The 21,851-nt window shown below is 49.6% G+C and overlaps 1 protein-coding gene and 2 long non-coding RNA genes across 6 annotated transcripts in view; 1 reads left to right on the top strand and 2 right to left on the bottom strand.

The window, feature by feature from the left end:
- Positions 1-10,889, bottom strand: part of NRF1 (nuclear respiratory factor 1) — a 74,626-nt gene extending 63,737 nt beyond the window's left edge. Inside the window, exon 1 of one of the 4 annotated variants that reach the window (XM_030478831.1) lies at positions 10,745-10,889. The gene's annotated coding sequence lies outside the window, so the exon portion shown is untranslated. The remainder of the gene's footprint in view (positions 1-10,744) is intronic. The other 3 variants (XM_030478833.1, XM_030478830.1, XM_030478832.1) reach the window with 3 other exon arrangements.
- On the top strand, positions 10,335-12,583 carry LOC115605046. The gene is made up of 2 exons (XR_003990487.1): positions 10,335-10,731; positions 12,245-12,583. It is a non-coding gene; the product is annotated as an uncharacterized LOC115605046 (long non-coding RNA).
- Positions 12,498-15,341, bottom strand: LOC115605047. The gene is made up of 2 exons (XR_003990488.1): positions 14,996-15,341; positions 12,498-14,409 (listed from the first exon to the last, which is right to left on the bottom strand). It is a non-coding gene; the product is annotated as an uncharacterized LOC115605047 (long non-coding RNA).
- Positions 15,342-21,851: the final 6,510 nt, after the last annotated feature.

Below are 21,851 nucleotides of genomic sequence, written 5' to 3'. Positions count from 1 at the left end.
AGTACTTCACTTATTTAGCACCAGAGGCTGGCAGGAAGCTCTGGTCTCAATGTGAGGATGAGGTGGTTTCTACCTGAAGACTCTTCTCAGGCTTTGGCATGATGGGGAGCGTGGGGAGGGCTTCACCGCAGCGCTCCACCCTGCTTCTCTTCAGTACCCAAGCAGAGCAGTGGTAGATGACAGGGAAAGCACAGCATGGACAAGCAGAAGGGCTCCATGGTTTAGACTCGACTTTTTCTTCAAGTTTTAAGCAGTTTATATAAGTTAAAGAGATAAAGTACTACAGTGGAATCAATCCTCCCCAAGAAGACACCCAGAAAAGGGTTAGCACACATTTAGCATCCAGAACAGGAGCACAGCACCACATCCCGACCCCTGTCAGCCTGTGAGGGAGTGTAATCCAAAACTAAGTCAAACTACACCGTAAAGTTGTAAAGCAGGAGTGGAATTCTCATTTAGCATTCCCGTGCTTCCCCTCAGGCTCTGCAGGTTTCATGTTAAGCACTTGGGGTGTGATATGCAGAGGGGATGCTCCCTCACCAGGATGCACATATGGGGCAGAACCTTCTTCCCTAAAATTCTTTGCAGGATGCATAGTGTGAAATGAGCCTAGGAGGCATAATGTGTGATAAATACGAGCTGCCAGAGGGGAGATGGAGATGAGCTCTGAGGCAGCAGCTCTTCCCTGTGAGGGTGCTGAGGCGCTGGCACAGGGTGCCCAGAGAAGCTGTGGCTGCCCCATCCCTGGCAGTGTTCAAGGCCAGGTTGGACACAGGGGCTTGGAGCAACCTGCTCTAGTGGAAGGTGTCCCTGCCCGTGGCAGGGGTTGGAGCTGGAGGAGCTTTAGGGTCCTTTCCAACCCAAACCATTCTAAGCATTCATATGTCAGCTTCTGACATATGATTCTATAAATGGCACTTTCAAAGGTAACACTTTGTCAACACATTCTTTCATTTTTATTTAGAGAACCACACACAAATCCCAATTTTGAATTACGTTACTCTGACCCGCAGAGCCCTGAGTCATTTTAACAGCGTGAATGAAGCAAGTTGGTCACCTCCAGTTGATTCAGCTTTTTAAATTACCAAGCAAAATGGTCTTTTAAGGAGTACAAACCCAATAAGCACAACTGCCCAGAGAGCTGCTATTTGCCATCGCTGACAGCACTCCTGGCACTGCACAAAGGCACAGCCCTCACTCCAACGGGATTACTGCCTAAAAGACAGAGTGCAGCCCTGGCTGGCTGCATTAAGGTGCAAATGTTCCCAGTTTTAATCCTCTTTTATCGAAGGAGAGGATTAGTGGTTCTGCTAGACTACCACAAAAACATAAAGGAAGCGTGTTTTAGTGAAGGATTTGAGCAAGAGGGTGGTGATGTGACAGACCACGGCTAGACTAAGACTCAGAGGTGTGAAGTATCACGTTAACCACAGCACACATCATCCATGCGGGATGTTGTCTTCAACCCTGACTAGATGAACTTGGGCCTCATGTATTAATTCAACAGGATCAGCACATGGTAAAGACAGACCATAAAGCCCTGACCACATTTAATTCTCTCTCACCCCAAAATGGCAATCATGGCCCAACTCTAGTTGATGCTTCTGTTAATGATGCAGTCTTCAAGATGACTTTTAATCTTAGAATCACGGGTTGGTTTGTGTTGGAGGGACCTTAAAGCTCCTCCGGTTCCAACCCCTGCCACGGGCAGGGACACCTTCCACTAGAGCAGGTTGCTCCAAGCCCCTGTGTCCAACCTGGCCTTGAACACTGCCAGGGATGGGGCAGCCACAGCTTCTCTGGGCACCCTGTGCCAGCGCCTCAGCACCCTCACAGGGAACAGCTTCTGCCTCAGAGCTCATCTCAGTCTCCCCTCTGGCAGGTTAAAGCCATTCCCCTTGGCCTGTCCCTACAGGCCCCTGTCCAAAGCCCCTCTCCAGGTTTCCTGGAGCCCCTTTAGGCACTGAAGCTGCTCTAAGGTCTCCCCTTCAGGAGCCTTCTCTTCTCCAGGCTGCCCCAGCCCAGCTCTCTCAGCCTGTAAGGAAAACGCACCCTACGACAGCATTGGTTTTCAAGGTCTTATCCTACGTAAGTTTGGATTTGTTTGGGTTTCTCCTCCAGTTGTTTAGGAGGAGGGGTTGTGCATTCACAGCCTGCAGACTGCCTCTGCCATCAACTACCAGATCTGCACTCACACAGGGGAGAATTTGGGGATTTTCCTCCAGGCTCATGAAGAACCAGCATCTGGGATTAGCCTGTGGTGCCCCTTCAAGCATCTGGGGTGACAGAGAGGCAAGGTTCAGTGAAAGATGGGATACTTCCTCCTCTCAGCACCTGGAATTGGGGAAAAGGAAAGGACAGGCTCCCTCCCAATGGTGTCCTGGGGCTGAAGAACACATCTGCTCCTTGCCCTGCAAAAGACTGCAGTGAGGAGCCAAAACTCCCCAGCAAAACTGGAAACTAATGAGCAAAGACACTGAGAAGGGAAAGTGTCACCTCTCAAGAAGCAGCAGGTATGAGAGAAGATCCAGCATGTATTATATTTGCAGCTGCCTATTGTGCAGGATTGAGATTTGTGTTTTCTGGGGGGAAAAGTGCATCTAGAGCCCAATTTGATCAAAGAGATTTGCCTGTGAGTTATTGAAGTCTTAAGTACCTGAATGCTGGATTTAAACACCCCTTCAAACATTTCTTCTCTGTACTATCGACAAAGAGCCTGTTAAAGAGGTCACTGTGCTCTCCAAGCATCCTGCTTTGTCCTGAGCTGTCTTCCAAAGGCAAAGCTGAACACTCGAGACCCAAGATATTTGTCAGAAGATGAAGAAGGGTTGTAACAATCACACACAGATGAGAATATCTGCTAATACTCTCTTTCCTAAGCATAGCTTTCATAGAATGGTTTGTGTTGGAAGGGACCTTAAAGCTCCTCCAGCCCCAACCCCTGCCACGGGCAGGGACACCTTCCACTAGAGCAGGTTGCTCCAAGCTCCTGTGTCCAACCTGGCCTTGAACACTGCCAGGGCTGGGGCAGCCACAGCTTCTCTGGGCACCCTGTGCCAGCGCCTCAGCACCCTCACAGGGAAGAGCTTCTGCCTCAGAGCTCATCTCAGTCTCCCCTCTGGCAGGTTAAAGCCATTCCCCCTTGTCCTGTCACTACAGTCCCTGATGAAGACCAGGGTTTGAGAAGGGGCACAGCTCAGTTTACCTTCCAGGATCACTACTCCACCAGAATCCCATGCATGTGGAAAACATCCCAGATTGAGCCATCATGGTTTTCCCATCCTGACCCACCTTAAGTTAGCCCTCATGTGGGGCTTTTCCTGCTTTGAATACACAGAACAGTATGCAAATCCTGTGGGAATTCAAAGCTTTTCCTGTAACTCACAACCATGCATCTGATACGCTGAAAAGGGGCCATGAATTTTTATTTGCTGCTACATTTTGTACTTCAGATGTCTTTCACATTTCTTCACCACCTCCTCCATCTACATATGCTTTGCATTATCAGGGTTTGAGTATTACAACTATCACAGGAAAACACACCATTTCCTTCTCGAGCAAGAGACCCAATTTTACTGATTTACCTGCAAATCACCATCAAAACTCATGACGCAGGAATAAGGAGCATGAAAAAGAACCCAACTTGCAACCCAAAGCAACTGAGCGCTGTGAGTCACCTCTTCCTAGGGAGGAAAGGGAGCAGCACTACCTAAAGTCCCTTCTAAGGCTGAGGGACCTGGGGGGGTTTAGTCTGGAGAAGAGAAGGCTCAGGGGGGACCTTCTCGCTCTCTGCAACTGCCTGACAGGAGGCTGGAGCCAGGAGGGGGCTGGTCTCTGCTCCCAAGGAACAAGGGATGGGACAAGAGGAAACGGCCTCAAGCTGCCCCAGGGCAGGTTTAGATGGAGCTGAGGAACAATTCCTTCCCCAGAGGGTGCTCAGGCATTGGAACAGGCTGCCCAGGGCAGGGCTGGAGTCACCGTCCCTGCAAGTGTTCACACCCCGTGTAGCCGAGGCCTCAGTGCCATGGGTTAGTGGTGGCCTTGGCACTGCTGGGGAATGGTTGGACTTGATGAGCTTAAAGGTCTTTTCCAACCTGGAGGATGCCATGATTCTCCTTCTAAAGGGAAACCAGGAGTTAAAAGGATTTTCTTTGGGCCCAAGATAGCGGCTGCAGAAGTAGCAGCCAGAGACTCTAATGGCAGACACCAAAAATAAACTTATGGGAACAGAATTAACTTACACACCATTTCTCTATAGAGGATGTTGCAATATAAATAAAGCACAGAGACTCTGGGGTGTGGTCTTGGAAGTATTTTTTGACCCAGGAAGTTTTCCAAGCCTGGAAGTCATCCCCATTTGATTACTTTAAGTAGATGGTTATATCATAAACAGCGGGAGGGACTTGGTTTCTTTAGGACTGCATGACCTGATCACACTGGTTACACGCAAGAAGCATGTTCTGTAAGTGAAAATAGGCTTTCATGTTAGTTCTGCTTATGTATTTGAAGTGAGACGAATTTGTTCGGTTGATAGGCTGGAGGGAAGGGATGGGATCCACAGGGACCTGGACACACTGGAGAGGTGGCCAATGCCAACCTCATGGGGCTCAACACAGCGAACTGCAAGGTCCTGCCCTTGGGGCAATTCCAGGCACAGCTACAGGTTGGGTGAAGTGATCCAGAGCAGCCTGAGGAGAAGGACTTGGGGTGTTGGTCGATGAGAAGCTCCCCATGACCCGGCTTCAGTGTGTGCTTGAGCCCAGAACCCCCCCGTGTGCTGGGCTGCACCCCCAGAGCGTGAGCAGCAGGTCAGGGAGGGGATCCTGCCCCTCTGCTGCGCTCTGGGGAGACCCCACTTGCAGCACTGTGTGCAGGGCTGGGGTCCCCAACATCAGAAGGACATGGAGCTGCTGGAGCAAGCCCAGAGGAGGCCACGAGGATGAGCAGGGGCTGGAGCAGCTCCCGTATGGAGACAGGCTGAGAACATTGGGGCTGTTGAGCCTGGAGAAGAGAAGCTGCGTGGAGACCTCAGAGCAGCTTCCAGTGTCTGAAGGAGGCTACAAGGGTGCTGGAGAGGGACCTTCATCAGGGACTGGAGTGATGGGACAAGGGGTGATGGGTTCAAACTGAAACACGGGGGATTTAGGTTGGGTATAAGGCAGAAGTTGTTCCCTGTGAGGGTGCTGAGGCGCTGGCACAGGGTGCCCAGAGAAGCTGTGGCTGCCCCATCCCTGGCAGTGTTCAAGGCCAGGTTGGACACAGGGGCTTGGAGCAACCTGCTCTAGTGGAAGGTGTCCCTGCCCGTGGCAGGGGTTGGAACTGGATGAGCTTTAAGGTCCCTTCAACCCAAACCAGGCTGGGGTTCTATGATTCATTCTATGAATTTTCTAATGGGACTGACAAAGTTGAGTTACCCTCCGAGTCGTGCTCAGTGTGCAGCATCTGAGTAATCCATTCATTATTTATAGAGCCAGCACACCGAGCAAACAGATACAATAATTCACACATCTGCCTTACACACAGCCTCAGAGAGGCAGAAAGTAATCTACAACCAACAAAAATAATGTGAGTAATGGAGCAGAGGCTCAGAGCTCAGCATCGAGGGCAGAATGCACCATGTTCCGAACTGAGGAGGCACCTGCTTTCATCCCTCAGCACAAAAATAGGCTCCCTTACTCACCAAAAGCAGCATATTCTCTAAGAAAGGATGATAAACAGGAAGGAAAAGAGACACTGGACTTCTCATTCTATAGAGTCAATTCTCAGACGGAATACAACTTCCATCAGAAGCATCCTAAGAGTCTTTGTACAGCTACATCCTTCTTCCAGGAGGAAAAAACCCCACCACGGTATTTCATTGACATCAAAATGTCAATGTGCATGAAGATGCCTATCACTCTCCCACGTGCTCCACCAAATATAGCCTCCACCTCCCCATTTCCTACTGTCAATAGAAGGAACTCCTCCTCGGAGTTTGGCAGGCAACTCATCTGCTACAAAACCAGTGTCAGACAGAGAAGTCCTTCCCATGAAGCTGAACACCTCAGGTGACCTCCAAAACCAAGTGGGTGCACAGCATTAATCACTTGGGCACCCTCTCCCAGCTCCTCTCTTAGTAACACTCCTAGTGAGAACACAGGGTCTGCTCCTAGTTATAAACTGTACTATTCCCACAAGGATAGAGGGCTCTGAGGCTTCCTGGCAAGTGGTGCTATCCCACAAGGATGGATGGCTCCATTCAGCCTCCCCAATGGAACTGTCCCACGGGAAACTGGTTCAGCCCCACTAGTTTTTGAGACAAAGCAAAGGCAACAAGGCCAGAATTAGCAAGACACCACGAATATTGAACCCCACTGTAATTGCTGCGGTGGGTACAGATAGACCTGAATTCTCCCCAAAGCAGGATGGTCCAGGTTTAGCTTGGACAGGTAAGAGGTTCCTGCTACTCATGGTACAAAGCCCTGCATGACTCTCAACTTTAAAACCTTTCTCCACTCCAGTGCTAATGGTACAAGTTTTACATTGGAAAGCAGTGAGAGTTTCTGGTGGAAGCTGAAGTTTCAGGTGGAAAAGAGAAGATGCCAATAATGTTCAGCATTTTATGGTTTGCAATGCCTGAAAACCAGAGGGGTGTTGGGATCTATTTATCTGGTTTGGATTCACATGCAAAACGAACTGATGAAGAGGTTCACAACAGCTGACACACAAATTCACTCACTAAAGCAAGTGACATACAGATCGGGGCAGAGGTGAGTGTCTGCATGGATAGAATCATAGAACCCCAGCCTGGTTTGGGTTGGAAGAGACCTTAAAGCTCCTCCAGTCCCAACCCCTGCCCCGGGCAGGGACACCTTCCACTAGAGCAGGTTGCTCCAAGCCCCTGTGTCCAACCTGGCCTTGAACACTGCCAGGGATGGGGCAGCCACAGCTTCTCTGGGCACCCTGTGCCAGCGCCTCAGCACCCTCACAGGGAAGAGCTTCTGCCTTATCTCCAACCTGAACTTCCCCTGTTTCAGTTCAACAGTGGGAATGTGAGAAACCATTAAACTGAGACTCTAATAACTGTATTCCAAATCGTAAGAGGATGGATTAGCTTTAAACACAAACATGTCCCTGTGCCAAGAGACCGTGCTAGAGCCTAGGTACCACCCGACTGCTTCACACCACTGGTCTTCAGTGGTGTGTGAGACCTTCAGCATGAAGAGTCTTACTGAAGATCCAAAAGAGGACAATAACCAGCAGCAGAGCTCTGAATCTGGGGTGAAAACTGAACTGGGATAAGTGGAAACTTTTATCCTTCATTTTGATTCACAATTAACTGTAGCCAGTCCTAACTTTAGACAAACATGCTTAACAAATGCCTCTGTATCCAAGAGCTAATGAAGCTCAAGCTTAAGGCCAGGTTGGACCCAGGGGCTTGGAGCAACCTGCTCTAGTGCAAGGTGTCCCTGCCCGTGGCAGGAGGTTGGAACTGGATGAGCTTTAAAGTCTCTTCAACCCAAACCAGTCTGTGAGTCTATGATTCATTAGAGGAATCGTGTGAGTCACAAGTATCTGTTTCAAGTGCCACCTCAGCACCATTTTCCATCTTTCTACGACAGTAACTACTACATAGGAAGAGTAAGATCCCCACCATGCAGCAGAAGTTATTAAAAATGACCAAGGGTTGCATTTTTAAAATGATTTTATTAAATAACTCAAGCACCAGGTAACCAGTAATACAAAAAAATCTTCACTGTATTTTTTTCGTGCGGATCTACTTCAAGCAGCATGAGATGGATCTACTAGAAGCAGCATAAGAAAGATAAAGTCCAAGGCTAAATGTTACAGTACTGCTTGTATTCAAAGTCATCCACACAAGCAATATATGAAAGTCTGTATTATATTTTCCTGGTAAAAGGGATACAGGAGCACAGCAGAGTCACTGCGCTCTGCTCCTTCCTAGAAGATACACTCCCAGATCAGAGTAAGGCAAAAGAATAGTAATTCCCAAAGCCTCCGAGAGCCTGAGAAGCTGCATGGAAATCGCCCTCACTTGGTACATGAAGAGCAGGCACAAGCAGCAATGGAAATATTCCCAGAGCATGGAAATGGCAGCAGAAGTCTGACATGATGTAGCCTAGAACAGGATTTACAATAAAGGCAGCCCCAGTGCTCCCAACCCCAGCTCCTGCAGCCATTTGGGGTTATTTTCACTTACAAGGCTGAAATCTTCCAGGCTTGAGCTTGCCAGAAGTGAAACTGGCTGGTTTAAGCCTAAGAAAAGATGATTCAGGCTCCTGAGCAACAGAAAAACTATGGAATTCCAACACCTGTAGTCATCCTCACACCAAAATACCTGGATTCTGAGAGGCAACACCTCTGCAACCAACCAGTTGTGGGGATTTCGTGCTGGGATATTGAGACAATTAACCCAAGTGCAATATTACAGCAGGCAAAGCCCCTGCGTGGCCAACCTCGCTCAGAAGCAGAGTGGCCTTCACTCACTGCAGCTTAATCCCCCATGAATAAATTTATGCCACACGCTTTCCCAACAGAGCTATAGAGAAGGAGAACCACCAGATGACATGACGCACACTAAGGACTCTCACTGGTATAGCTGGTGTTTCGCTAGGATGGCTCATTTACCTCTGGGTTCAGGATATGTGTTGTTCTGGCACCCTGGGCAGCTCAGCTGGATGGCACAGACCACATCCACCACACAGACTTGTGCCAGATAACTTACACACTGTCACACAGAGCACTGCCCAGCCAAGTCACCTCCAAGCGAGCATCCGTGGATGATGTTAACACCACAAGGTAACAGGGTCCACAGAAAGACTTTGATTCAACTGAAAGGCTCCATGCCAAAAATCATACTGCCTACACCCCCCCCCAACACTGGCTCTATCCAGGCTGCCAACCAACACCGCTTTACAAGACCCATGCTCCATTCCACCTATACAACGTGAACATACACCAGGCCACACACTCTGCAAGGCACAGATGCTACTACAGTACACGGAGTTGTAAGGACTGCACAGAACACGTACTGGAGGAGGCAGAGGGTTCCCCATCTCGCTGTGTTTATGGTCTGTGTGTAGGAGCCCACACCTCATCGTAAAGCCTGCACATTAATGACGTGAGACTTCTGAAAAACAACTGTGATACAGTAAAACACAGTAAAACCCAACTGCAACACTCTATAAAAGAGTAAACACATGCAGAACGTTACATGAGCGTATGAGATTATTTAAAGGCTACACTATAACACTCATCCACAATGGACAAGATTAAAACCCTGAAAAGAGTTAATACAATCCTGACCTTTCCACAGTTACCACCATCATACTTTCTCTTTCACCTTCAACATGAAAAAATGGTTGCTCCCAGTTTCACGAGCATGAAAAACATGAAAAATGAGCAATTTCTCATCTATTTCCTCAATATCAAGCCATTAAAAGTTCAACATAACAGGTTTTAAAGATAAGCAACAGTGATGCAGATGAACCAGAAGACAAGGTGATGCCATTGCTTAAAGTAAGGACGAACACAAGCTGTCATGATGTCATGAATGAATCCCAAAAAGAATGACTACACAACAGCCACCACGACACTGAAAACACTCTCACCATGCCCACTACATAGGAAGAGGGTCTAAAACCGTGCCTGGACAGCAGCAAGGCTAATGCATTAGAGACACAAACCACACCAGCAATGCTCTTCTGAAGATAAAAATCCTGAATTCTGGAAATAATGAAGATAATTCCAATGGAGGAGGAAAAAAACAGAACAGAAATCCAAACCCTGAAGCTGTGCACAGAAAACATCTCCCCACACTCCAGAAATCAACTGTAGCTGCAAGAAAGCCAAGACTGAGTAACCCCACACCTATGAAGACTTTTGAGCCGAATACTTCTGCCCTGTAATTACTATTTACACTAAGAAGGTTCTGAGCACCTCAGTCGTGAACCAGGTTCTCTCCTGAGCCAGATGTTGTATAACCCAAGAACAAAGAGACGCGATTTATACCCCTTTCTGAGGTATATTAGAGAGGAAAAAGATCTTTCTGCTTGTGCGATTACCAGCATCTCAACTCGCTGCCCTGCTCCACAACTCACATACAAAAGGGCAGCGCCGGCCCAGGACGCTGCCACAAGGCATCCATTTGCAGTCAGAAACACGAAAAGGGAAAAATAACTAATGAAAGGGGGGGGGGGGGGAAGAGGAGGGATAAAAGAGGGGAAGAAAATAAACGGGGAAAAGCAAAGCAAAGCGCCGCAAATGGCCGCAACCGCGGCCCAAGTCCCCTCCCCGGAGCGGGACGGGCTCACAGCGGGGCCGGAGCAACCTGCTCCCGCAGCCCGCAACACCCGGCCCGGCCAGACGCGTGGGCCCGCGCCCGCCCTTCCCTCCCCTTCGCTTCCCTTCCCGCCCCGCTGTCCCCTCCGTGGGAGGGCGCTCGGTCCCCCCGGGGCTCCGCCGCCCTCAGCCGGGTGATGCCCCCGCCAGGCCCCGCGGCCGCCGCCCCGCCGCCAAGCACCCCCCCCCTCCCCGGCTTCCATCCCTCCGGCGGCCGGGCGGGAGCGGCCCGCGCTCCCCTCCCCACGGCGGGGCCTAGCGCGGCCTAGGCGTCCCCGCGGCGGCGCTGAGGGGAGGCGCGGGCGCCGGAGCCGGGGGTGCCTGGGCGGCCGGCGGGGGCCCCCGCGTTGCTGCGGCTGCGCCGGGCTGGAGGAGCTGGGAGATTGCGCGGTAGGACACTCACCTCAGAGCGGCTGCGCTGCGGCGGGCCTGCGCCGTGGAGCCTTGTGGCGGGCGGAGGCCGGGGAGGGAGCGGAGCGGGGACGCGGCGCGGCTCGCCCTGAGCCGCCGCAATGGCGAGCGGGAGAGGCGGGGACCGGCGGCGGCGGCGGCGGCGGGAGGAGGCCGGGGGGGAGAGGGAGAGAGCGGGGGGGGAGGAGGAGGAGGAGGAGGAGGAGGAGGACGACGTATGGCGTCATAGCCCGGCGCCGCCGCCATCATGAGGAGGGCGAGGGCCGCACCGGGAGGTCGAGGCGGTGGCGGCGGAGGGGCGAGGGGAGAGGCGGCGGTGGCGGCGGCGGGGAGCGGGCGGCCACCGGCGCCATGTTGAGGAGGTCGCGGTGCCGCTGCCCCGCGGGGCCGGGGGGCGCTGGGTGGGGGGTGAGTGAGGGGGTGCGGGCGCCATCTTGGGGAGGTCGCGCCCGTTCTTCCCCTTCAGCGCTGAAGAGGGGTTCGGGCGGGAGAGCGCTGAGGGGCGGCGGGACGGCGGGGTCGGGGCTATGGTCCCGATGAGCGGTTTTGTGTGGAAAAAGGCCGTTTAAAACATTCCACCTTGGCAGCGGAGACGTGTTTTCCCCGCCTGCACGCCGCCCTGGTGGGTTTGGGGTAGGAGAAACAATATTGCTGAGCTAATGCGGGGTTAAAATAAAAAGATATTAAAAGAACGCATCGGGAGGTGGCGGGTGTGCGAGGGGCCATCTGTCTGGAGCTGTAAAGCGGAGGGCTGCGGGCGTGGAGCAGCTGTGGCTCCTGTGCTGGAGCTCCTCAAACGCGGCTTGGGCTCATGCCAAGGGACGGGTGTCCCTGCTGCTCCTCACAGAACACAGATAAGGCTGTCTTAGAGCGACTGACCGCCCGCTTTCTGCCCTGGACACAGGCTTCACAGAGCTGCTCCTTTCCATGGCTGCCCTGTGGGTGTCGATGAACCGAACTCAGCTTTACACTTATTACTCTTCCTGATACATAGAAGCTAAAGGTTTCTTGTATTATCATATCAGGGCTCAGAGGCATCTGTTCGGATCACAGCATTGCTCTGGGAGAAGGTGTTCATAACATCATAGGATGGTTTGGGTTGGAAGGGACCTTAAAGCTCATCCAGCTCCAACCCCCTGCCACGGGCAGGGACACCTTCCACTAGAGCAGGTTGCTCCAAGCCCCTGTGTCCAACCTGGCCTTGAACACTGCCAGGGATGGGGCAGCCACAGCTTCTCTGGGCACCCTGTGCCAGCGCCTCAGCACCCTCACAGGGAAGAGCTTCTGCTTTATCTCCAACCTGAACTTCCCGTTTCAGTTTGAACCCATCACCCCTTGTCCTGTCCCTGCAGTCCCTGATGAAGAGTCCCTCCCCTTGAAGGCAGCTGTTGTCCCCAAGCAGCCTGGGGCTTCAGTAGGAACCTGAAATATAAAGAAGGATTTCTAATGCAGAGGGAAATGATAAAAATGGGTATAAATCTGTGTTTTGTAGGAGGGAGCCTTAAGATGGGACTTGACGTCTGATGCGCTGAAGCTGTCAAAATTGAAGATGTTTTCCATGCACCCAACAGATAACATGGAAAATAGAATGAGGACAGGTACTAGGAGAAGAGTTAACAGAAGCTGGTTAAGAGCAGCTTGGAAAGCATAATATTTTCAGTAATATTCCTTCATTAAGGATCTTAAATGTTTATTATGCATTTTATGCTAAAGATTTGGTGGATCAGAAATTCACTACACTTTCATATTGATCATGGTTTTATTTTGGTTGCTGTAAAATGCATGTAATTTGTTTCAGGACCATCTGTGCCTAGTAAAAACCTCTTCCATGGGTATGTCAGTGTGCTAAAAATGCTAAATTGTCATTACACCAACATCCACTACTGGGGTTTTACAAGTTCCCTTGTAAAAGCAGGCGGTTCCAGGCCCTGTGGAAGGGGATGTGTCCTACGTGGCCGGAGAGCTCCAGGCACTCTGTAGATTTACTCCTAGGCAAATACAGAAATAACTTCATCCGATGGGTGGAATGAAACATGGCCACCAATTTTATCCTATTTACAAATAGAATAAAGCAATAGTAGATGACTTCTTAGGGCAGGAAGTGATAGCCATGCTAATACCCATGTGAAGATGAAAGTATGCAAAGCACATGCTAACTGGTGGGCCTTGTCTGCAGAGCCATCTGAGGCATTGGCATGTGCATCAGGTCAGCTCAGGATCGACTATCAGCTCTACAGTCACACTCCAGTTGTTGCTTCAGCAGTGTCCTTGCATTTTTGGGGGGATCTTTGCTACCACATGCACGCTGTGGGGAAAATAACACCTCTGCTTCTTGTGTGAATGGTATCTTAGCCCAAAACTCTTGAGTTTTGGGTGCTCTGGATTTCTGTCACTGGCCTCACACAGGTATGAAACATGGATCCAGGCCAGATGATGACTTACACCAGTCACTGAGATGAACGTAACTCTTGCTGCAGACCCAGGAAGGTGTTTTGGCTGGGGCTTGCTGCTCCTTGAAGCCGGGGCAGGGAGTGCCAACGCAGGCAGACATGTGGAGGCAGCTGATGTGGACTGTAACAGCAGTGGAATTCCCTTGTGCTAATCGGTAGGTTTGGAGCAGGGCCACGAGCACTGAGACCTGGGGCTCTGCCACGCAACAGGCCTGGTGTAACCAACCTGCAGTGACCCAGAATCTCTGCAGGAGGAAGGTCACTTCCTGGTACATCACAGGAAGATAAAGGAGCCACCAAGAACATTTCGTAATGGTGGGATGTGATAATACTGGAAGAGCTTTGGGACAGAGACAAGCCCAGAGTCTCCCCAGCTCTGGAGTTGGAGGTTTTAAGAACAGGTTAGGCAGAATACCACTCAGGAATGCTGTAGGTAGAGTTGCTCCTGCCTCAGGGAGAAGGATGTATGAGATGATGTCTCAGGGTCCCATCCAGGTGTGTGTTTCCAAGGCCACATGTTGCTAATGGGTTTGGAATGGGCAGATCAAATCACGGGCTTGTCAAAGTGCACATTTATGAGTCAGTGGCTGTTGAGGGGCTGTGGCTGGCACAGTGTTCTCTTTCCACCCATCTCAAAGTGCTCTTAGTTATGCGAAGAGAAGAACACACACAGGACCAAAGCTTCTCTCAAGGGAGCAGCATGGACATTTGGAATGTACCAGAAAGGTCCCCAGAGAGGCATTTCTCAGTATGAACAAACTATCTTCTCTTTAAAAACCAACATCAGCACGTTTCTCCGAGGTTCTCATGTTGATCCAGACTGTGCCCCATGATCCTATGTCAAAAGGGTTGGGAAAAGACTAATTGCAAGTACAAATGTACCTCTGGCCAGCAGAAGGGAAGGGAGCCTGGCTTGCACACCCATGGGAATGCTAGGGGCTGGTTAGGACATGCCATATCCAGCCTGGGGAAGAACGATGTGGAAGTGTGGGGAAAGGGAGCTGTGGTGATGGAGCAGACACAGAAAGGTTTACCTGCCCACGTTCCGGGTCTGGAAAGAGAAAACGTGGAAGGAATAATGTGAGGACAATGCTGTTGAGTTACCTGCTGGATGTGCTGGATCAGGTGCTGTGAGGCCATGGGAGAGAGGGCAGAAGACTTTGTACAGGCTGTTTTAGCAGCTCACCTTGTCTTTGGTTGGTGACTTCTGGGACAGAACAAGAGAACAGATGAGTAACAGGGAAGGATTGCCTTGGGAAAGATCCACAGGAGAACATAAGGGGAATGGGGGTGCCTGGGTCAATTAGCTGGTGCTGCCTGGTGACATGGGCAGTTACTACCAGCAGTGTAAGTGGCTTCTGAGCTTTGGCCAACAGCCTCAGACAGGTCTGGCCTGAAAGTGCCACCAGCCTTGGGCCACAGATGTTGTGTGGTTTTGGGTGCCATGATAGAGTCCATGCACAAAGAAGAGCCCTGGCTCAGTGAAGGCTTTTCTCCTGTGGGAGCGTGGTTGCATTACAACCAGGAGGTTTGCAAGTGGGAAAAGGTACTATCGACTTGAAGGGACCACAAACAGATTATGTTTTCATAAGTGGATGTGCCACATGTCCTTGCTGGTGTGTTTAGCACATCTCATGGAGCAGGTCATCCAACACGTTGCTCCTATCACCTAAGCCAATGTGGGAAGGAGGAAATGTGCCCGAAAAGTGTGTCAGAGAAGCTTTAGGACTTCCTGAGCACACCAACTCCTGCTCATTTTATAACAAACATCACAACAAAGAAGACTCTGATACCTCAGACTCCTGGGCTTAGATGGGAAGGCTGATGCCCAGCATGCTGGAGATGAAGGAGCTGCACGTGGTCGTGCAGCAGAAGATGTGTTCCTGGTACCCATTCTCTTGCCACAAAACATCCAAGCTGCCTCAGAGTTAAAACCTCTGCTGCCTGGTGGCACTTGGTGGCTGCCTGTGCTTGGAAGAGGTGGAATCCCAGCCTCTTGGCATCCTATATCATCAGGAAAAAAAGTGGATGTGTCTGTCTTCTTCCGTACAGTTTTTATTCTCATCTTAAGCCCATAGAAAAGTGACTGATTCACCCACTACGCTGTAAATAAACCACCCTGAGTTAGCGGAACTGAGTGAGCAGTTTTTAAACACTGATGGTGCAGACTGAAGGGGAGAACACAGACACAGCTGCTGGGCCTTTTTCTTCTCTCCCTCTCTTTCAGAGTAACAAAATTTGCCTCCATTGCTTTCCTTTAATGTGAGTCTTTGCAATGGTGATTGTTCAGTAACATGCAATGAACCAGATTTACACGGCTTATAAAGAGCTGGGCTGGTTCCCATGGCTCTGGGGACAATATTGATAGTGCAATGAGTTTGTTCTAAGTAGCTTTTATTGGGCTCTGGCTGCCACAGCTCCTCTGGAGCCAGATTAGACCAGTCTGAGTTTGGGGAGAATTCCTGTGAGGAAAAGCTCTGTTAGAGTTTGTGTAGTCACCAAAACCTCCACTGGTGCAATCACTCTGGAGAGCTGCTGCTGCTGGGACAGTGGCTTCCTGCAGCATCCCCCAGAGCACAGATTTCTGGTCCTTCGTCTGAATATCCCCTCTCTTCCATTTCATCCTTACACCTACTTCTCCATCTCTGTGGATGCTCCTCAGCTATTTTCAGCTTATTTTCACTCCTGTTCAAGTATGGTTTGGTCAAGTTCTACATACACTGATCTCACCATTTTCCTGCACAGAGTATGACAAGCACCTAAGGTTGTCCAGAGTGAAGAGGCTGAAGATAATGTGGGATTAGCTTTGCCAGTTATTAGAGAGAGGAGGCATTTTCCCATAGAATTCCAGTTCTCCAACCTCCTTCTTATTTAACATACCTGGTCTCTTTCCCAGATTGCCAACACCTCCATGAAAAAAGACACATCCACAGGTTTTTTCTCTCTTTCAGGTTCAGTGTCACAAAAGCCATCTCAAGACCAGAGTTTCCAGTATGGCCTCTCTGGTTTATGATGCCATAAATCTAACTGCAGAGCCTACCCTTCTTTATAGTTCCTTGGGATCACAGCCCAGAGCCAGCTCACACTTATAATTGCATCAGTAAAAACCCTGGCATAGAAAGCACTTGTGCAGTTGTAGAACCCCAGACTGGTTTGTGTTGGAAGGGACCTTAAAGCTCCTCCAGCTCCCACCCCTGCCACGGGCAGGGACACCTTCCACTAGAGCAGGTTGCTCCAAGCCCCTGTGTCCAACCTGGCCTTGAACACTGCCAGGGATGGGGCAGCCACAGCTTCTCTGGGCACCCTGTGCCAGCGCCTCAGCACCCTCACAGGGAAGAGCTTCTGCCTCAGAGCTCATCTCAGTCTCCCCTCTGGCAGGTTAAAGCCATCCCCTGTTGTCGTGACCCTACAGGCCCTTGTCCAAAGCCCCTCTCCAGGTTTCTTGTAGCCCCTTTAGTCAAGATTCATTTTCTTGGACAGCAATAAACGATTTTAGGGCTCTGCTTCCTATTTTTGAAGTCCTCTTTTGGATACTCACCCAGACCAGCAGTGCTCCAAGACAGCCTCAAGCCTCAAAAGGTTTCCCTTGGGAGCAAGGAGGGTTAGAGCAGAAAGGGGATCCATGCTATGGGTTTGGAGACCTCAATTCTCTCATCAGCAGGGAGAAGCGTTGCATGATGTGAAGATCTAGAAGATTCCCAAGACTGGGGCTGAGACCCTTGTTTTGGCATTTGATTATACAACAAAATAGGATCTGAACATGCAGCAACACAAGCGACACATGACATGTCTTTGGGACAGCAGCTTTGCTTGTGGTTTGTGTGCAGCAGCCAGTAACCAAAGGTAGTATGGATTCTGGGCTTGCCCCACAGCAGCCAGCTTCTTCACTGCTTCTCATAACTAGTGATTGTTTCTATTCTGCCAGTATCCAGAGTATTTAAAAGTAAGAGGCAGCAGTGCTGGGTGAGTGTGAGACAGCAGTAATAGTAACAACTGTCGAGAGGGAATAGCACATAAGAGCCCACTTAGGCTATTATGTATAGCTTTTCAGTGCCCATTGCAACCTTCCTTGCAGCTAAGCACCAAACTACGGTAGATTTTACAGCAAAAACAGTTAATGAGAGACAAAGATGAGACTGTAAAAGAGGAAGAAATGAGCTGGGAGCTTGTTGGCGTGGAGGCTTTCCTCTCTTGTCCCCACATTTTGTCTGCAGCTTATTTTAAAGCACGTTGGTGAAGACTTTAATAGGTTCTTAGGACAGGAGCAGCCTGACTCAAGAATCTCATTTCCCTAGAATCACAGAATGGTTTGGGTTGGAAAGGACCTGAAGATCATCCAGTTCCAACCCCCTGCCATGGGCAGGGGCACCTCACACTGGACCATGTTACCCAAGGCTCTGTCCAACCTGGCCTTGGTGCTTAGTCTTGTCCTGTACCAGCACTGTGCTGCTGCTGGAGCACCCGATGATCCCAAGTCCTCACTTGTGGGGCAGAGCTGGAGAGGGTGGCTGTGGCCAGCACTGCTCTGAGCCTGGGAGTCCAGCCCCCGGTGACACCTCCTAAGACCAGCTTTCTAGAGCATGCAGTGCTTCCAGATAACAGGCTGCTGCAATTACTTTTATACAGGGCTGCAAATCCCCTCATTGCAAGTCCTTCTTCATGTCCAATCTGCTTTTCTTAGGGACATAAACTCCCCAAGCAGCCACTGGAGACTGACTACACCGAGTTGGATATTTATGCTTTGCTTTTCTTCATTACTCAAGGCAGTGTTGGCTAAAGAGGCCGTTTTCCCCTTGCTGATGTGGCTGCCTGCACACAATTACTCTTGGCTATTATTAGCAAGAGCGAGCAGGGCTGAGTTTACAACTGTGCAGGAGCGATAAGCTCGAGACGACGGCGCTTCCTCTCCAAGGAACTGTGTAACTCTGCTCCTCCGCGTCTGGAGATGCCGCCGCGCTCAAGGCAGGAGGTATTTTTGTTCTCTCTACAGGGATGCCCAGGCCGGGTGGTTTCCTTTAACAGAAGATTAGACAGAGACAATATCCCCACGGTTTTACCCTCAGCATCCAAGACACTAGAGTCACAGAAGTTAGTGTTTTCTGATACCCATGTTCATGGCCTTCAGCCCAAATTCCTTAGAACCCCAAGCCACGGCCCTACTGGTTTCCCTGGATTCATCACATTTCTGTATCCACACTAAATCTGAATTTGCTTTTCCAGTATAGACTCTCAGAGAGCAGGATAGGTCTCACTCAATGTTCCTGTACCTAAACCAACACACCCAGGGCTGCTTGAAGCTTCTGCATACATTTAATCCGAGGGATCACATCCTGCACTGCTCTTACTAGATGAATCTGAAGGACTAGTCCAAGCATTGATGCAGACTTTAGACTTAGGAGAGATTAATCCCATAAGTCTCAGTTTTATGACTCTCATGTAGCAACATGTGAGAAGAAAACGTGCACGTTGGAGGTGTTAATTGTCACCTTGTGCTGATGAGGCAGCAGCACTGGTGAAGCACAGAGGAAAGCAACGAGAATAACAGGTTTAAAAACTGTAGCATAGGAATGGAAGGCTGAAGTAGTGCATTTCTTACCCTAAAGAGGCTGAGAGGAAGGAGTTTTAAGAGAAAGGAGACATAACAATTCTCACTTCACGAAAGATCATTGTAAAGACAGTGATGAACCGTGGGTTATGGCTGCTGGTGAGCTCAGGCTCTGCCACTGTAGGTGTGGGAACAGTCCTGGAGCTACCTGAGAACTGAACAACCCTGGGACATTACGAAAGGCACTGAGAAGGTCACCAGAGACACCCCCAGAGGTCCCCAGTCTGAAATACCACAAACTATTAAAGCTCCTTTGATCTCCTCTCCCAGGTAAGCTTGCAGTGCTGGGTTGTGAAGGTTTTAAGACCTGCCAAAGCATTGCAACAGACCCTAAGTGTGGTTCTAGGCAAGAAAAGCAAAGTACCAGCTGCAGTGTAAGAGCCTGGAACGCTTCCTGTTCTGCTATCTTGCTTTCTGGTGATGCCAACAGAAGTTATGCAAGCCACATGCAGAAAGACAATGGGAAAGGATGAGGAATCGGTAAAAGCATTTCTAAGAACACAGAGCTCCTCCTTGGACAGTTCCCAAAGGGTGAGCTATAATTATCAGGTACTCCTAGAATATTATATCTATTTTCAGGTGCCAGGCTTCCTGGATAAAGTATCCCAGGACCCAAAACAACAGGTGACAGAAGGACTCCTGCTTTCAAGGACACCATCTGAGAGGAGTTGGACACCATGGCAAGCTCAGTGGTTATTACTGGAATGAGACAAAGAGCCTTGTGCTTAGAAAGCTCTGATATACCCCAGCACAAGATGCCTGTTTCACTAGGTCTGAGAGCTTCAGCTTTAAATAATAAGTAGACCATTACTTACCTTGGAGAGCTGAAGCACAAGGTGAGGTTACAAAACAGATCACTCGAGGAGGCACTACTATCAGTAGTAATAGAAGCAGCAGCAATTTCATAAGGGTTGGTTGACATTTTCTTCCTTTCATTTCTTCCAGCACTGGATTGTTGCCAGTAGCAGATTGCAAGTCATGTCAGAAGCTGTAAACCAACCACAACTCTCCTCAGGAAGCTCTCCTATGAAGCAACTGATGTTGCAAGAGAATTCACTATCCCCAGAAAGGTCAGATTAAGAAAACTAGGAACATGACATCATTCACCTGCATCACTTGTGATCCAGCCTTCACTTCTGCTGTCTTGATAATACCTGCTTACAACCCAAACTCTGCAGGCATGAAATAGGAATTATCAACATTTCCCTGATGTAAAAACATCCATCTTATACAAGCAAAGCATCCCCCCTTGTTCCTCCACAACCATCTCTGGTGAAGGATGTGTAAAATCAAGGGTGGGAAACTCCCAGCATCATCAAAAGCTAATGTCACGGAATAGAAATTCCCTGAATGCATAAACACATCATGGTTTCAAGAAGGTTGGTCAGCCTATCTTGAACTGCCATGAAAAGAAACCCACAGAAGCTATCACATTTTGTGTAAAGAAGAAGGGAGCCAGATCATTCCTGCTATGGAATGGGCAATCCAAGTAATTCTGACTGTATATTCAACATGCCAAGTGCTACATCATCTACTGTGGTTGTACATCCATCAGATCAAATCAGGCTTTGGGGGCAGATTTATTCTTCAACCTTTTTTTCAGGCCAAGAAAGATAAATAAGCCATAGGCAGAATCATGGAATGGTTTGGGATGGAAGGGACTTTAAAGCTCCTCCAGTTCCAACCCCTGCCACGGGCAGGGACACCTTCCACTAGAGCAGGTTGCTCCAAGCCCCTGTGTCCAACCTGGCCTTGAACACTGCCAGCGATGGGGCAGCCACAGCCATGAGCAAATGAGACAGGAGTTAACTTACTGAAAGCTTTATTTACTTCTGCTGACACTGTGTAGTGCCAACATCTGATAATGCCTCTTGGATGGAAGGTTTTCTTTAAGAATTCACCATAGGAACCTCTTCATTATGGAGACACCATTTCTGAGCAAAAGTCCCCAGCTGAAGTCAGGAAATGACAGCCAGGGCATTTCTGAAAATGAGAAATGAGACAAAAGGATCCATGTCACTTGTCAAGCTTTTCTTATTTATCATAAAGAACCACAGTGCTTTTCTTAAAGTGAAAAGAACACACTAGGAGACACCAGGCAGTGCAGAAACGCTGGCTGAAGGAAAGAGTAAAGAAGGGAAACTGCTCACATACAGCTTGAAATTCCAAACGTGGTGAATAATACCTTTCTGAACTTTACATGCATATAGGCATCACTCACATAGAAGTCCTGTGACTCTCCCCATCACTGCAGCCCACCCACAAACACGCACATCAACATCCAGAGTATTTTTAACACAGAGCTTTGGTGTACAACAGCTTCCTACAGGAAACATTAACCTCATGTACCCCGAGCAGCAGCCTGTGCACGACTGCTTGGTACCAGCAACATGAAGGGAGCCCTAATACTAGAGAAATCATAGAACCCCAGAGTGGTTTGTGTTGGAAGGGACCCTAAAGCTCCTCCAGCTCCAACCCCCTGCCACAGGCAGGGACACCTTCCACTAGAGCAGGTTGCTCCAAGCCCCTGTGTCCAACCTGGCCTTGAACACTGCCAGGGATGGGGCAGCCACAGCTTCTCTGGGCACCCTGTGCCAGCGCCTCCGCACCCTCACAGGGAGGAGCTTCTGCCTAAGATCTAACCTGCACTTCCCCTGTTTTAGTTTAAACCCATCACCCCTTGTCCTATCACTGCAGTCCCTGATGAAGAGAAATAAGTTGCCCAGAAGGAAGTTACTTCCCCAAACGCTTGCTCTGCTGCAATTACTGTTAAACTGGGTTCTCCATCTTCAACTTCTCCTGCAAAACTGACCCTGGGATCCAAACTGACAGTGATGGTGGGAACTGCCCCGTGATGTTGAGCAGTTCCTACCTCAGTGCTCAGAAACAGTTCCTTAAAGCTCTGTGTGGTAAATAGGTCATACAAAAATGAAATGGTTCTTTGGTAAATTTACTCTTGAACATTTAGCTCAAGATGGTTGCAAGAGATCTCTTGCTTTAGAACACTGATACTTAGATGAAATAGCTGCAAGTATATGCTGTGA

Source organism: Strigops habroptila, chromosome 3, assembly GCF_004027225.2.
Source record: "Strigops habroptila isolate Jane chromosome 3, bStrHab1.2.pri, whole genome shotgun sequence".
Taxonomy (NCBI): domain Eukaryota; kingdom Metazoa; phylum Chordata; class Aves; order Psittaciformes; family Psittacidae; genus Strigops; species Strigops habroptila.
The sequence above is the reverse complement of the archived record's forward strand: the minus strand, read 5'-3'. Positions and strand labels throughout refer to the sequence as shown.